Raw genomic sequence first — 17,957 nt, forward strand, 5'->3', positions numbered from 1 at the left:
GCATGCTCAACTTAACTGACTCCTCTTCCTGACACCCATGCACACAGACCTGTATAACTGACAATGCTCAATGCTGGTCAAAGAAACCTCCTGCTTGGCAATCAGGAAGCTCACCTGGCTGCTTTGATTGCTAATAGCTGAGGATCCAGTGAGTTTGCAGCCTGATTGACAATGGTATAGCTGCGGCCGTAGAACTAGTCTAAGTCGCGCCCATTGTAAGTTGCAACCACAAGGGTGACGACAACGGAAGTGAACCATATTTTAAAAACATGACCCGATTGGTGCTGACCCTGTGAGAGTGGATACTTGGTTTCTAACATGATCCAAGATGGCTAAGGCAACACACCATTGGATGTTATTTTGGTTTTTGAATGTATTGCTTTGTTGGCTGATTATATATTTGGCCTGATATGCCAAAGGGGAAGTGGAACTTAAATTGGACTTAACTGTATTATGCAAAACCAACTTGTCTTACTTATTGGTACATGTTGTGTATTTGAGATCTGCATAAGTCCCGCAAATTTGAAATGAAACCCTGGAGGCATTGCGGAGATAGTTGTTCAGCAATCTTGACTTTCCTTTTGAATTTGCCCAATTTGTGATATTTATCCAGTTGGGATGTCAGCGGATCTTTGTGTATGGAACTACACTGAACAAAAATATAAATGCAACACATTTGTTTTTGCTCCCATTTTTCATGAGTTTAACCCAAAGATCTATACCTTTTACTATATACACAGAATACCTAACGTATTCTTTAGACTTAGACTTAGACAAACTTTATTGATCCACAAGGGAAATTGTTCCACACAGTAGCTGAGTAACAAGGATGAGGATGGAAAGGATGATGCACACAAGGGCACAAAAAGAGGGCGTAAACAAAATGTATAAAGTAGACTAAAAATGTCCCACAGTAGCAATATAAAATATAACATATATGTAATATTTACATATTATATATACAGTATATAATATATTGTATTATTATATTATATTATATATTTGTATACTATTTACTATATATAACAAATCCCAATTACCATGTACAGTATTACAGTATATGTAACAGCTGCAGCAAAAAAAAGGGCAGCATAAACTAGAGAGTAGATACAGCAGAAAATAGACATTATAAACAAAGAGAGGTACTGTAGCTAACATAGAAGCGGTCAGGCAATAGACAAATATCATCTATTGCTATATGGCAAGTGATTATACAGCTGGTTGGAGTGTGGAATTCCTCTCAAATATTGTTCACAAATCTGTCTAAAACTGTGTTAGTGAGCATTTCTTCTTTGACAAAATAATCCATCCCAACTCACAGGTGTGGTATGTCAAGATGCTGATTAAACAGCACGACACGCCTTAGGCTGCTCACAATAAAAGGCCACTCTGAAATGTGCAGATTTATCACACAGCACAATGCCACAAATTTTGAGGGAGCGTGCAGTTGGCATGTTGACTGCATGAATGTCCACCAGAGCTGTTGCCCATGAATTGAATGTTCATTTCTCTACCATAAGCCGTCTCCAAAAGCGTTTCAGAGAATTTGGCAGTACATCCAACCTGCCTCCAACCGACCTCATCTTGCAGCATGACAATCCCAGACCACATATAACCACAGGAGCCCAGGACCTCCACATCCAGCAGGTCATCGTCTGAGACCAACCACCTGGACAGCTGCTGCAACAATTGGTTTGCGTAACCAAATAATTTCTGCACAAACTGTGAGAAATCGTTTCAGGGACGCTCATCTGCATGCTCGTTTTCATCACCTGTGTCTCGATCTGACTGCAGTTCGTCGTCGTAACCGACTTGAGTGGGCAAATGACAATGGCGTCTGGCACGTTGGAGAGGTGTTCTCTTCACGGATGAATCCCGGTTTTAACTGTTATGAGCAGATGGCAGACAGCGTGTGTGGCGTCGTGCTTATGTTAACGTTGTAAATGGAGTGGCCCATGGTGGGGGTGGGGTTATGGTACAGGCAGGCGTATGTTATGGCCAACAAACGCAAGTGAGTTTTTATTGATGGCATTTTAAATGCACAGAGATACCGTGATGAGATCCTGAGGCCCATTGTTGTACCATTCACCCGAGACCATCGCCTCATGTTGCAGCATGACAATGCACGGCCCCTTGTTGCAAAGATCTCTACACAATTTGCTGATAGCTAAAAACATCCCAGTTCTTGCATGGCCAACAGACTCACCGGACATGTCACACTTTGAGCATGTTTGGGATGCAGTGGATCGGCGTATACGACAGCGTGTTCCAGTTCCTGCCAATATCCAGCAACTTGGCAAAGCCATTGAAGAGGAGTGGACCAATATTCCACAGGCCACAATCAACAACCTGATCAACTCTTTGCGAAGGAGATGTGTTGCACTGTGTGAGGCAAATACTGACTGCTTTTCTGAACCCCGCCCACCCCCCAGACTCCAATAAATCAAAACTACACATTTCAGAGTGACCTTTTATTGTGGGCAGCCTAACGCACACCTGTGCAATAATTTGCTGTTTTATCAGCATCTTGATATGCCACACCAGTGATGTAAGATGGATTAGCTTGGCAAAGCAGAAATGAGAGGAATAGGTATTTTTTGTATTTAATAATTTAGTATTTAATAATTTGTACTTAATAGAGTTTTCAATCTTTGAGTTAAACTCATCAAAACTGGGAGGAAAAACAAAAGTGTTGCGTTTATATTTTTGTTTTAGCCAATCAAAAACAATGTAAGACGGGTCTTTGCGTCTCTCTTTCACACAGGTGTACGTTGTTTCTGTTGAATTGCGGTGTGTCTTCCGTGGTTGGTTAAATGTAGGCACACCTTGGATACTCACACACAGATTGAATTACACGCCAGCACTTCTGAATACGCGCGCACAAGTTGTATTACATGCTCAGGAATCTGGATGCGCGCTCAAAAGTCATCTGTAAGTAGACAGCCTTTCGAGGTTTCTTTCTGATTCGGGACGGACAGACAACTTAAAACACACGTACTTGGATCTAAAACACACGCACGCAAATTGCATTACACATGCAGAAGTTCACATTCACGTTTGCAAATAATTTTGCTACAATAATACTTCCATATATGCGCACGTCCGCCATTGTAGTCCACTGTTGTCAATAAGTTCCTTATTTTTCTCTATCTTCTATTGAGGGGCAGACTGGCCCGTACATAAACATGTATCCTCTGCTATTGCCATTTCTAATACAAAGTAGCGTATAGTTTGAACATATATCGGTCAGTAGACTCGCTATGAAAGCGCTAAAAACAAAAACATGGTAGTCGAAGTGGAGGCACGTAAAAAAGACCGCTCACCTAATGGCGCATCCTGGAGAGACGGTAAGAAAGCGTCTGTAATGCATAATCTATGCAACATTTCGACCAAAGAACCACCATTACATGTTATGTAGACCACAAGGAAGTGTTTTAAATGTAGAAATAATATCATAATATGACTCATTTAAGAAATAACTGCGCTTGAAATAAATAGAACCCACAGTAAACCCTCTTGTCTATAACACTGGTTATTAGGGTGGATTCAAAAAGTTTATACTTCTTCCCATTACCCTTTTGAGATATGTTTAATTGTATTTTATTCTCTTAGTTAAATTGTATTTTACTCAATAAACAACAACACAAATTAGAGCGTAGTCACACATTAAACCAACCGTGCCGTGCTTGGGTCTACTTCAGACCTGAAGCATGGCACGTTTGGCTAATGTGAACGCGCAGATTCATGCCTAACGATGGGACTCGTTGGGCCAGGACAGCTTGATGAGGTGCACATGCATTACATATTTCCTTAGGAGGATTAAGATAAAAAAAACTCAAAATAATTTAAAACATCTAATTCACAGCACGTACAATCACTCAAAATAATACTGGAACTTATTTGGAGTCAAAGAAGTCGAGGTAATACAGCGGAATAGAAGTGATGGGACTAGCAAATGGGGTAGGAGCATGAATCTTCCTTAAGTAGGGTGCAAAGACCAGCTTCACGCCTTCTCCTTCAATTTCGCGTCAACATTTGCAATCAAAGTGACTGTTACAACACAGCTTTAATAACACTTTATGTCTCTCTTTAACTGCTGTTGTTTACTTGCAATGATGAAAATCTAACATTCAAGTCCAACAAATGTTGTGGTAGCTTGCTAAAATGTGGTGACATGCAGACAACCGAGCTGTTTTTGTCCCGATTTTCACGTTTCTGACCAAAGACAAAAAATAAATGATTATTTTATGTCTTTTAAGAGTTTCTTGTAGCTTGTCCTGTGGTCTCACTGGTATCCCATTGGGTTGAGTTTTTTCTTGCCCTGATGTGGGATCTGTGTCGTTGTGGCTTGTGCAGCCCTTTGAGACACTTGTCATTAAGGGCTATAGGGTTAGTGCATGTGCAATACGAAGGTCCTGAGTTCAATCCCGGCCTCGGGGTCTTTCTGTGTGGAATTTACATGTTCTCCCCGTGACTGCGTGGGTTCCCTCCGGGTACTCCGGGTACTCCGGCTTCCTCCCACCTCCAAAGACATGCACCTGGGGATAGGTTGATTGGCAACACTAAATGGGCCCTAGTGTGTGAATGTGAGTGTGAATGCTGTCTGTATCTGTGTTGGCCCTGCGATGAGGTGGCGACTTGTCCAGGGTGTACCCCGCCTTCCGCCCAATTGCAGCTGAGATAGGCTCCAGCACCCTCCGCGACCCCGAAAGGGACAAGCGGTAGAAAATGGATGGATGGATGGATGGATAAATAAACTTTGATTGATTGATTGATTGATTGATTGATTGATTGATTGATTGATTGATTAGGTGTGTTAAGAGGGAAGTTGTCCCAATAAATGTCCCCAAAAATGGGGTGGGGGGCTGAAAACAAGAGTTTGGCCCCCAGTTTTTGGTTGTAAATATTGAAAAAAACTCATGTCATGTTTGTAGGGAAAGCCAACACCGTAAAGTAGCCAATTAAGAAACTAAAAAAGCATTTAGGTTATTTTGTTGAGAACATAGTCACCTGTAGCTCATGCACTGGATTAATAAGTCTATCCATTTATTGGTTTTTATTTTGTGATTTTTCTGTCAAAAAAAGTCCCAACCCAAGACCACCATCATTCTCTCTTCTGGTATGTCCTCTTCAATATTGCCTTTTTTCCAGTCGTTTCGATGGTGTTTGCTTTTTTTAATCTTTTTTGATTTCATTAGCTCACCTTTGTTGGTGTGAGATTTTGGGATTGGACGACTAGAGTTTAGTTATCGTGTGTGTTGCAGTGATGTGCGACAACCTTCACACAGGGAAAGGTATTGATGCCTTTGGAATCCTTTTTTTAACACTTACATTCACTCTAATCACTGTTAATACAGGTTGCTCATGTAGATGATAACAAGAAAAATAAGGGAGTGATTATTTTCTGATAAAACACAGTAGCGACATGTATCTGCTGACTCACAATTGTTCCCACTTCATCGTGACTCAGTGTGGCAAATCAGAGCACTACAAGAAGCATCTTGTACAACCATTGGCAAAATTATGGATTCACCAGTCTTGGGGTATGTTCATTCAGTTGTTAATTTTGTAGGAAGTAAATGAGAATTGAATGTCCAAATGTATTAGACAAACAGAGTGCGAAAACATCAAGCACACAAAAAAGGCACAGAGAAAGCTGTGCATCAAAAGGGGCAAGCTGGTTTGGCGAGCGAACAAACAACTCTATCCAAAGTGAAAAAAATCTCAAAGTCCACATACCGACTGCGTTCCTCCCATGTACAAACAAACACCAAACTCTTGCAATAATCCCACACCAACAAAGCAATGTGACTGGCTTAAATACTGCCCAGATGATGATTAGCAGCAGGTTAAAAACATAATACTACACAACCCCAAAGTAATGTGAAGCTATTACAGGGAAAATACAAAGAGAACAGGAAGTGGAAACTAAATAAGAACACTAGATAGGAAGTGAACCAAAAACACAGAAAAAAAACCATCCAAAAACTTAACACAGAATGGCCTGGCCTAACAGGTCGTAACAGTACCCCCCTTCCCCAAGGTTCAAAGTCACGGGAGGGGGGAGGAGGGAGATTGTGGAGGGTCACCAGGCCAAGTGTCCCTGAAGCCACCGAGGCAAGTCAGGTGGTGGTGGCGAGTGGAACGACTCTGCAGCTGGCAAGGCGGGCATCCACGAGCTGGCCACACTTGTGGCAAACAACAGCCAAAACAGAGCGTCAGCAGCTCCTGAGCTCCAAACCCAGTTCCTGGGCGATGCAGCTGATGTGGGGAGGGCGTCCATGCACTGATCACAAACATAGGACTTCAAAAAAGTGGTGTCAAATGTCAATGTACAGTAGATGCACTGCACGACTGCTTCTAAAATGCCCATAAAAAGTGATAGATGTCTCCTGCATGTTTGAAAACATAAAACGCCACAGGTAGGAGCATGATAACACGAAGGTGCAGTAAAAAAGAGTGTCTCCGTGGTGATGCCAAGTCTTTGGGTTCCGGGGGGAGTATGGTTGCAAAGCTGAAACTTAAAGGAATTGACGGAAGGGCACCACCAGGAGTGGAGCCTGCGGCTTAATTTGACTCAACATGGGGAACCTTACCTGGCCCGGACACGGAAAGGATTGACAGATTGATGGGTTTTTTTCATTCACATCGACGTCCCACTGGAGTGAGTTTTTCCTTGCCCATATGTGGGCTCTGTACCGAGGATGTCGTTGTGGCCTGTGCAGCCCTTTGAGACACTTGTGATTTAGGGATAAATAAATAAACATTGATTGATTGATTGCTTGATTGATGCCGTGTATAGTACACGCAAAATCCTCATTTAAATAAGGCGGTCTGCACCACTTTTGAATTTTACACGCAGTCTTAGTACATCACACGCAACCCGCCCACTAATAGTACACGCTATTTTATAGATTGCTCACGCTGTTTAGTGCGTGGTATTTGGATCTTAGTAAATCAGGCCCATACTGTAGCTACCAACTAAATTCTATGACACAAGCAATGTTAGTAGAATCAGAATCAGAATCAGAATCACAATAGTTTTATTGCCATTGTTTGAGAACGGGTTCACAAACTAGGAATTTTTCTTGGTGCAAACGTGCGACATAAAACACATATAACACATATTTGGTATAAAAAGAGCTGTGACTGAGCTATCAGATAGACTTAGAAGGGATTCAAGGAATTCAAGGAGCTGCTGTTAGGAGTTATTGTTCATTTGCCTGATGGCCGAGGGGAAAAAACTGTTCAGGTGGCGGGAGGTGTGGGTCTGGATGGAGCGTAGTCTCCTGCCTGAGGGGAGAGGGGAGAATAGTGTGTGTCCAGGGTGAGAAGAGTCAGCTGTGATCCGACCCACACGCCTCCTGGTCCTGGAGGAGAACAAGTCCTGGTGGGATGGGAGCTTGCAGCCAATCACCTTCTCAGCCGCACGTACGATACTACTGTATTAGCATAGAAATACAGTGCTGGAGCATGATGGAGCAGCGTGCACACATGATGCCCCCGTCACATTTATGACCGCCCCCTCGTATATACCTGCTTAGAATTGGCCTTGCTAATCTATTTGTATTTGTGTTTGACAATCACTATTTTAGTTTTACTGAGATTCAAGGAGAGTTTGTCTTGGTCAAACCCTCGGTTTAATTTGTTTTTTTACTATGTGTATTAGCTTCTGTGTGTCCTGTTCTGAACAAAACGCAGACATTGTTTTGGGTGTTTAGCTTGCAAAAGACACTGTAGTCGGTGGCTCTGCAGTGTTGACGGCAAACCTTCACTTCCCATACTTGTCTCATTTCCGGGTTTACTCATTCGAAAAACTTAACGAGGACGTGCTGCAAACACATACAGTAGCATCAGCTCAAAACTGGTAGCAGTCATGGCGCCCTGTAGTCACGTGAGTGCCTTTTGACCAATCATTGAGGAGATCGTCTGAAACCGGGTCGTATTTACACGACTCTGGAGTGAGAGACAGAGTGCAGGCAGACAAGAAAGAGTGCAGGCTGAGAGGACGGCACTACCAAGCAGACGGTCTGTTGAGAACGTTGTCATTAATATTGCTTGTTTATACTGTCTTGCCGTTTCATATATATATATATATATATATATATATATATATATATATATATATATATATATATATATATATATATATATATATATATATATATATATATATATATATATATATATATATATATATACATACTATTTCATATTTAAAAACCATGTCTGTTGACTTAAGCCATCTTAATTCTGGCATGCTCAGTTGTTATTTATTTAATTGCTGACTTTGTCAGTGGGCCATAGTAACCTAGGTACTAGTTAAATGTTTAGTCATTCCCTTCCAGATAGCAAAATGTCACCGCTAAAAAAATAATGACACAGCAGCAGGACTTACTCTATTTTAAAAATAGTAACGTCAGTATGAGTAACGGTCACGCTACAAGACAAAGACAACACCTAAATAGACTTGATCATTTATCAACATGTATACAATTATATTAGATATTATGTGCAAATATTTCTTAATAGTGGAATAATAGTTCTTGGAGTAGTGAGGCAGTTGAAGTAATGAAAGATGGAGAAACTGAGGAAGCTTAGCCTGTTATTACTTCTTAAACAGTTTTATTTTAACATGAGAATAACTAATACAATCAGGAAAGAGAAGGCACTGAGTGTCAGGTGGAGCTTTAGGGTGGAAGGACTGCTGATGAATAATGTCAAGTAGATTTCTTATGTTACCTTTAATTGTAATATGATAATTATTTAATCACTTCTACAGTACTTTAGGGTTGGGGTTATATTTAGTAGTCAAATGCTGATACAGTAAATTACTATATTTAATGTTGTCTGTTGTAAATACATAATTGACATGCAGGAACATCACAGGCTTGAGGCAGGGAGTCAAAGTAAAGGAGAGACAGGAGCAAACCGACAGGTAAGAAAGAGTAACAAAGAACAGTAGCTATTTTACAAGAGTTCACAAAAAAGTGTGTTTCTTGCTTGTGGTAAGTGCAGTTCAGTGGCATTGTGTGACATTGTGACTTTTGCCACACTCACAATTCATGGTGTAACTTATAGTGCTATCTCATACCTTTTTGAATTGTAGGTGAGGCATAATAGTTGCCTTCAACAGCAATGTTTGGAAAAAATCTGAATAATTTTGGGTTCGTTTGAGCTGAGGGGGCGTTGCAACTATGGAGGAGAACACAGGATATTAACAATTATTTGCATTTAATTGCAATTTTTTTTTCTAAACGTGGAACTGTGCACTTAACAACACACACATACATATACATAAATACAAAAATAAAATATAAACTGGTTTGTCTGAGTTTTGTTGTGAGTCCAAATGTCTATTTCAGTCCAAATGTCTATTGTTAAAGAGTCCAGTCGTTCATAGTTACCAGTTTGTAGGTCTGGGTTAGCTCGCCATCCAACTTTGGTGAAATCTCGGAATAGCGGGATCCAGGCTAAGGAAAGAATCCAATTAAAACACAAAGAAGCAAACAAATCTGACCATGCTACAGCGGCCTGATCACGCACTTGCAGCTCACGCGGTATACAGTCTCGAATCTTCCGAAGACAGCCTCGTCTTTACGTCTTTCCGGCGCAAACGAGTGAGGTAGTTCCCCCAAAGCTGACGAAAAAAAATTACATTCACATCACATTTGGGTCGCATTGCGTTTAGATTGGAGTCACATTTGAAAAGATCCGATTCAGGTCGGATTCAGGACTACCTCCTGATGGCCCCGTTTACACTGCACACCAAATCGGAACTTTTTGCCCCTAAATTACACAGATCAGATTTTATTTTGCCGGTCTCAATGCTCCAAAGTGCTTCAAATCGGATCTTTTCACATCAGATTAAGGCCACATCAGGAGGGCGTCCTGAATCCGATTGGATCTTGATCTTTTGAAATGTGACTTAAGTCTAAATGTAATCCGACCTGTATGTGACCTGAATGTGATTTCAGTGATGTGATGTGACTTGAATTTGGATATTTCATCACAATCGCTACTTCTTCAAAAACAAAATATATACCGTATTTTTCGGATTATAAATCGCAGTTTTTTTCATAGTTTGCCAAACTATGAAAAAAACTGCGATTTTGTTTCTGAAAGACCGGAATTGATGTTGTGTCTCCTCTACTTAACAGTCATATAAAGAACTGTCCCAAAAATATTACACTATATACATCCATCCATACCTTATATTACTTTAATTTACTTTCACGTAAAAAAACACTAATTTCTAAGGTGTTGCGACTTTTTTATTTTATCTTGTAGTCGTAGCGACTTCCTCCGGTCAACTTCCTTTGTTTTCACTTTATCAAAAGTGCAAATACAAGTGATGTCGAGGCCACATTGGGGCCACATTGGGGCCACATTGAGGCATGTGTGCTTTAACACTGGAGTCTGATAAAAAATATAATTTTACTTGCAGTGCAAACAGTCAGCTGGAAAAGATCAGATGTAAAAAAAAACAAGATTCGGGCCACTTTGACCTGCAGTGTAAACGTAGTCGAAGGGGCCTGAATCTGATACCAAAAGATCAGATTTAAAGCTCTTTGGAGCGTTTAGACTGGATAAAAAAAATCTGATCTGTGTCACTTGAGAGCAAAAAAAAATCAGATTTGGTGTGCAGTGTAAACAGGCCCTAAGTGACCAGTTCGTATGTCTGGCTTAACTCGCCATCCAACTTTGGAGAAATCTCGAAATGGCGGGATCCAGTCCAGGGACAGAATCCAATTCAAACACAGTAAGCAAAAAAACCTGACTGTGTGGCCCAATCACGCACCTGCAGCCCTTGCGGTATACAGTCTTGACTCCTGGTCTCAATTTCAGGGTATTCGCTACACACTTCTATCACTAAGCTAATCTTCCGAACACAGCCTCGTCCTTTCATGGTGTTAGTCTCAATAATCGAATCTCCAATCACATTTACCTCTGGGTTACAATAGACACTCAGGTTCTCTCAAACAAAACTATGTTTTCAAGTAAAGTGGTACCCACTAATGTTGAACCCCTTCATACGCCCCTGGAATACTCAATTACTAAAACAATCAATCTAATCATGCCCCTCAGCCTCTCCAGTTTCCTGCCAGTCAGGAAGGAAAGCCAAGCGGCAGTAGGACCAGCCGCTTCATGTGAGGTTCATATGCACATTTTGAGGTTTTTACATAAATTAATGTTAAAACAATTGCAATCATACAGAAAATACATTTATAACACAGTTTAATAGACAAGTATTGATACATTTTTAAATGTTTTAATCATTGGTTTTTTTATTTTTCATCATGACAACTGAGGCTCTGCCTCACATGCCTCCCCTGACTGCAAGTCCCTGGTGTGGTGTTACTATGTTACTATCTTAGCACACCACACCACACCACACCACAATGTATGGATGTACTTCATCATTTGTTAGTTCAAGCTGTTTGTCTGTTTGAATAGGCTTGATGGCTTTAAGTGACTGAAACTTCCCTTCAAACAAGGTTAATATAGTTGGCTTCTCTTTCTTCCCCTCCATTTATCTGCTCTCTTTTGTATTTTAAGTTTTCATTACATATGCAGAATGTATTATTGCATTTGAACCATAAAATGATTAACGTGGACTCCGACTTAAACAAGTTGAAAAACTTATTCGGGTGTTACCATCTAGTGGTCAATTGTACGGAATATGTACTGTACTGTGCAATCTACTAATAAAAGTTTCAATCAATCAATCAATCAAAACAATTGTATTGTTAATAATAGAGGTAATTATTGTTATTATTCATTATCAATAGTGCTATTTCTATTGGTATTTGTATTGCTCCAAAAGTTAAAGTACCAATGATTGTCACACACACGAAGTGTGGTGAAATTATTATCTGCATTTGAGTGTAATAATGTTCATTGTCATTTCTGTATTATTTATTTCACTAACTGCTTCTTTGCTATCACTTTTACCATCATATTTGTACATATACTATTTGCTGATGTTGTTGTTGTTGTTGTAATTGTTATTGTTGTGTGTGTTGTTGTTGTTGTCTAGTCTGTCTTATCCCCTTCCTGTCCTTTTTCTCTCTCCCACACTTCTCTTTTGTTAAGTACATTTGTACAGCCGATATGGGCATATACATCAACAATATGATTTGCCTGAGTAGCTGGACAAGACAACCCCCCCCCCCCCCCCCCCAAAAAAAAAAAAAAACCTTCCCTTCAAGATGTGTGTTTTGGGCGGGTATTTTAATGGCCACATTAAACCCACATCATTAAAAGTTGCTAACACTGCAAAAAAAGAGTCAGACTGTATAATGTTAACAAATATTTATTAAGCAAGAAAAACCTGTTGTTGGTTACCCTGGGGGGAATTAAAATGTCTGTTTGCAATCGTATTTGCATAAATCAACAGGCATCTCAAACCTCAACGGTAAATATAATTTTGCATTTTAGCTCCTGTAAGCTCCTCGGTCTCCTGGACACTGGCCGAGAGTTGGTGGGCGGCCGAGGGTGTAGTCTCTTGGTTGCTTTGTTGGGTCTGCTCCTGTCTCTGACCATGCTCCCCCACCCCAGCAGACGATGGCATGGAACACCCCAGAGGCCACCACAGTGTATATGTTTTTTTTGTTTGTTTGTTTTTTTTACTTTTGTGACTGTGAGTGGCTGTGAGTTCTGCTCTTTTAATGTCTTTAATGTCCTTTGTGTTCTTTGATGTTTCCCTCTTACACACATGTTAATGTGTGCTATGGCTATGAGTTTTTTTTCTTCCTTGGCCTCAGTCTGGACACCCTCTCCCGGGGTCCCGGCATAGACTGAATATTTTTTTTTCTCATCCCCCCCAGCGTTTACCTGTTTCTCACCTGTTTTGTAAGGTGTGCCAGAAGTTGGCAGACCGGTCAGCAATCCTGTTCTGTCTCCCTGTAATGTTTGTCTGATCTTTAATGGGATTGTGCTGAAAATCTTAGTTATTAAAGTATTTCTGTTTCTGATTCTGAAGAGTGATCCACATTCATTTTGCACAGATGGTTTCGCCCGGAAAAGGGTGGAGTGCCATCTCCGGGTTGGGGAGGAGAACTTGCCCCAAGTGGAGGAGTTCGAGTACCTCGGAGTCAGTGGCGTGCAGTCACTAGAGGCAGGGGAGGCGGGGCCTCACCTGCCATCATGGAAAGAAAAAAAATGTAAAAAGAAAAACATTTTTATTAAATTGTTATATGTATCCAGTGATTATACTAAAGTTATTTTCCATTTAACTTCACCAGTTTTAGATTATTTTTATTTTTATTTTCTCATTTGCCGTTCAAATACTGAGAAGAGACGGTGCGGTGATCAGCAGCCAGTTGAGGCACGTCACTGATTTGTGCATCAACATGGATTGTGCACAATGACCTGGCTACCTGGTGAGCTGCTGTGCAATGAGACTGTATTGCTATATGAATTATATCAGCTAACTAAACTATGGCATAGTTTAGTTAGACAAAATGGCGGCACATTGAAATGCAGCAGCTTGAAGACGCTCTTGGGAGTGTAGAGCGATTTGGCAAAAAACACCCGTCATTTCTGTCAATTTCATGGCTGGCTCAAAGCGTGAACACTCTGTGATCACATACGACCGACAGACAATTTTGGATGTGGATGGATCGGGTCGTTATAGACTGAAAGATGCATGTACGGTGGACCTCCTCGCTAGCATGGGAATACTATGCGGGCTACATCGAGCGGCCTTTGTAGCAGCGGAGTCAAGTACTAGCGGGGACCGTCAATGGAGGAGACGTAAGTGGTGTGAGCGGAAGCAGAAGCGGGGATGCCGAGCGGGGCTAACAACAAAGGCTAATCCTCAAAGAAGCGTGGAGTGTCTGGGTAAGAAGTCATTTAAACTAGAACTAGCCGGCGCCAGGCTGGATAATCCCTGCACACATAGCAATTCTCTTAGAATAAAACACAACTCACATAATGTTTTTTCTTTTGTGACCGTGTCAGAGGCAGACATGCATTGTACTGAGGTGGCTAACTATGATGCGTTCAGTTTATCGCAGCATCAAGCAAACAATCTGAAAATTCCCGTCGTATCAATTCCTAGATATGATCGAAACTATTTAAAGTGCACTACGCATAATAAACGCAACATTATTAATATTGCTACCTCGGAAAATTTCAACAAACAATCCTCAAAACAGCCCACTACCTATAATATGGGCTTTTTAAACATAAGATCATTATCTTCCAAAACGTTATTAGTTAATGAGGTCATTAGAGACAACAAACTTGACGTCGTTGGTCTCGCCGAGACCTGGCTCAAACCAGACGATTTTTTTGCGCTAAATGAGGCATCTCCTCCTAACTATACAAATGCACATGTTGCCCGTCCTCTTAAAAGGGGAGGGGGTGTCGCACTAATATACAATGGAAACTTTAATCTTACACCTAACCTATATAATAAATATAACTCATTTGAGGTGCTTACAATGAGGTTTGTCACACCGCTGCCTGTTATCTACCGCCCCCCTGGGCCCTATTCGGACTTCATCAGTGAATTCTCAGAGTTTGTTGCTGATCCAGTGACGCACGCCGACAATATAATCATAATGGGGGACTTTAATATCCATATGAATACCCCATCGGACCCTCCATGCGTGGCGCTCCAGACTATAATTGATAGCTGTGGTCTTACACAAATAATAAATGAACCCGTAAATGACCGCCATAACCACAACACCAGGGGGTGCTCCACTAACCACGTTAAACCCAGATTCCGAACTAACAAAGGTCTTAACTCATTCTCTTTCTATGCCACATCAATGTGGAATGCGCTCCCAACAGGTATAAAAGAAAGGGCATCTCTATCCTCCTTCAAAACCGCAATAAAAGTTCACCTCCAGGCAGCTACAACCCTAAACTAACACCCTCCCCGGATTGCTAATAATCAAATGTAAACAATCAAATGCAGATACTTTTTCTTTTTCTTATGCCTTCTGATCTCTCTCTCTCTCTCTCTCTCTCTCTCTCTCTATGTCCACTACTTGATGTCCATACCCCCCCCATCCCCCCCCCACCCCCCCTCCACATTGTAAATAATGTAAATAATTCAATGTGATTATCTTGTGTGATGACTGTATTATGATGATAGTATATATGATAGTATATATCTGTATCATGAATCAATTTAAGTGGACCCCGACTTAAACAAGTTGAAAAACTTATTCGGGTGTTACCATTTAGAGGTCAATTGTACGGAATATGTACTTCACTGTGCAACCTACTAATAAAGTCCCACGCATCGCAACGGTAATACGATAGATCTAGTGCTTGTCAGGGGTGTCACCACCTCTAAAGTTACGATGCTCCCGTACACTAAAGTAATGTCCGATCATTACCTTATAAAATTCGAAGTTCTGACTCATTGTCAACAAACTAATAATAATAATAATAACTACTATAGCAGCCGCAACATTAATGCTGCCACAACGACGACTCTTACTGACCTACTGCCTTCGGTAATGTCACCATTCCCAAATTATGTGGGCTCTATTGATAACCTCACTAACAACTTTAACGACGCCCTGCGCAACACCATTGATAGTGTTGCACCGCTAAAGCTAAAAAGGGCCCCTAAAAGGCGTACCCCATGGTTTACAGAAGAAACTAAAGCCCAGAAATTATCATGTAGAAAGCTGGAACGCAAATGGCGCGCGGCTAAACTTGAGGTTTTCCATCAAGCATGGAGTGATAGTTTAATAACTTATAAACGCATGCTTACCTCAGCTAAAGCTAAATATTACTCAAATCTCATCCACCTCAACAAAAATGATCCTAAATTTTTGTTTAGTACGGTAGCATCGCTAACCCAACAAGGGACTCCTCCCAGTAGCTCCACCCACTCAGCAGATGATTTTATGAATTTCTTTAATAAGAAAATTGAAGTCATTAGAAAAGAGATTAAAGACAATGCATCTCAGCTACAACTGGGTTCTATTAACACAGATACGACTGTATATACGACGGACACTGCCCTCCAAAATAGTTTCTCTCTCTTTGATGAAATAACATTGGAGGAATTGTTTAAATGTGTAAATGGGACAAAACAAACAACATGTTTACTTGACCCAATTCCTGGGAAATTTATCAAGGAGCTTTTTGTATTATTAGGTCCATCAGTGTTAAATATTATAAACTTATTACTTTCCTCTGGCACTGTTCCCCTAGCATTCAAAAAAGCGGTTATTCATCCTCTACTCAAAAGACCTAACCTCGATCCTGATCTCTTGGTAAACTACCGGCCGGTGTCCCACCTTCCGTTTATCGCGAAAATCCTCGAAAAAATTGTCGCACAGCAGCTAAATAAACACTTAGCGTCTAACAATCTCTGTGAACCTTTTCAATCCGGTTTCAGGGCAAATCACTCTACGGAGACAGCCCTCGCAAAGATGACTAATGATCTATTGCTAACGATGGATTCTGATGCGTCATCTATGTTGCTGCTTCTTGATCTTAGCGCCGCTTTCGATACTGTTGATCATAATATTTTATTAGAGCGTATCAAAAAGCGTATTGGGATGTCAGACTTAGCCTTGTCTTGGTTAAACTCTTATCTTACTGACAGGATGCAGTGTGTCTCCCATAACAATGTGACCTCGGACTATGTTAAGGTAACGTGTGGAGTTCCCCAGGGTTCGGTTCTTGGCCCTGCACTCTTTAGTATTTACATGCTGCCGCTAGGTGACATCATACGCAAATACGGTGTTAGCTTTCACTGTTATGCTGATGACACCCAACAGGTACTACATGCCCCTAAAGCTGACCAACACGCCGGATTGTAGTCAGCTGGAGGCGTGTCTTAATGAAATTAAACAATGGATGTCCGCTAACTTTTTGCAACTCAACGCTAAGAAAACGGAAATGCTGATTATCGGTCCAGCTAGACACCGACATCTATTTAATAATACCACCTTAACATTTGACAACCAAACAATTAAACAAGACGCCTCTGTAAAGAATCTGGGTATTATCTTCGACCCAACTCTCTCGTTTGAGTCACACATTAAGAGTGTTACTAAAACGGCCTTCTTTCATCTCCGTAATATCGCTAAAATGTGTTCCATTTTGTCCACAAGCGATGCTGAGATCATTATCCATGCGTTCGTTACATCCCGTCTCGATTACTGTAACGTTTTATTTTCGGGCCTCCCTATGTCTAGCATTAAAAGATTACAGTTGGTACAAAATGCGGCTGCTAGACTTTTGACAAAAACAAGAAAGTTTGATCATATTACGCCTATACTGGCTCACTTGCACTGGCTTCCTGTGCACCTAAGATGCGACTTTAAGGTTTTACTACTTACGTATAAAATACTACACGGTCAAGCTCCTGCCTATCTTGCCGATTGTATTGTACCATATGTCCCGGCAAGAAATCTGCGTTCAAAGAACTCCGGCTTATTAGTGATTCCCAGAGCCCAAAAAAAGTCTGCGGGCTATAGAGCGTTTTCTATTCGGGCTCCAATACTATGGAATGCCCTCCCGGTAAAAGTTAGAGATGCTACCTCAGTAGAAGCATTTAAGTCTCATCTTAAAACTCATTTGTATACTCTAGCCTTTAAATAGACTCCCTTTTTAGACCAGTTGATCTGCCGTTTCTTTTCTTTTCTTTTCTATTCTGCTCCCAACCCGGGGTGGACCGCTAGCCTGTGCATCGGATGGGGACATCTCTACGCTGCTGACCCGTCTCCGCTCAGGATGGTTCCTGCTGGCCCCACTATGGACTGGACTTTCGCTGATGTGTTGGACTTTCACAATATTATGTCAGACCCACTCGACATCCATTGCTTTCGGTCTCCCCTAGAGGGGGGGGGGGGGGGGGGTTACCCACATATGCGGTCCTCTCCAAGGTTTCTCATAGTCATTCACATTGACGTCCCACTGGGGTGAGTTTTCCTTGCCCGTATGTGGGCTCTGTACGGAGGATGTCGTTGTGG

The sequence above is a fragment of the Entelurus aequoreus genome, linkage group LG08 (assembly GCF_033978785.1).
Source record: "Entelurus aequoreus isolate RoL-2023_Sb linkage group LG08, RoL_Eaeq_v1.1, whole genome shotgun sequence".
Taxonomy (NCBI): domain Eukaryota; kingdom Metazoa; phylum Chordata; class Actinopteri; order Syngnathiformes; family Syngnathidae; genus Entelurus; species Entelurus aequoreus.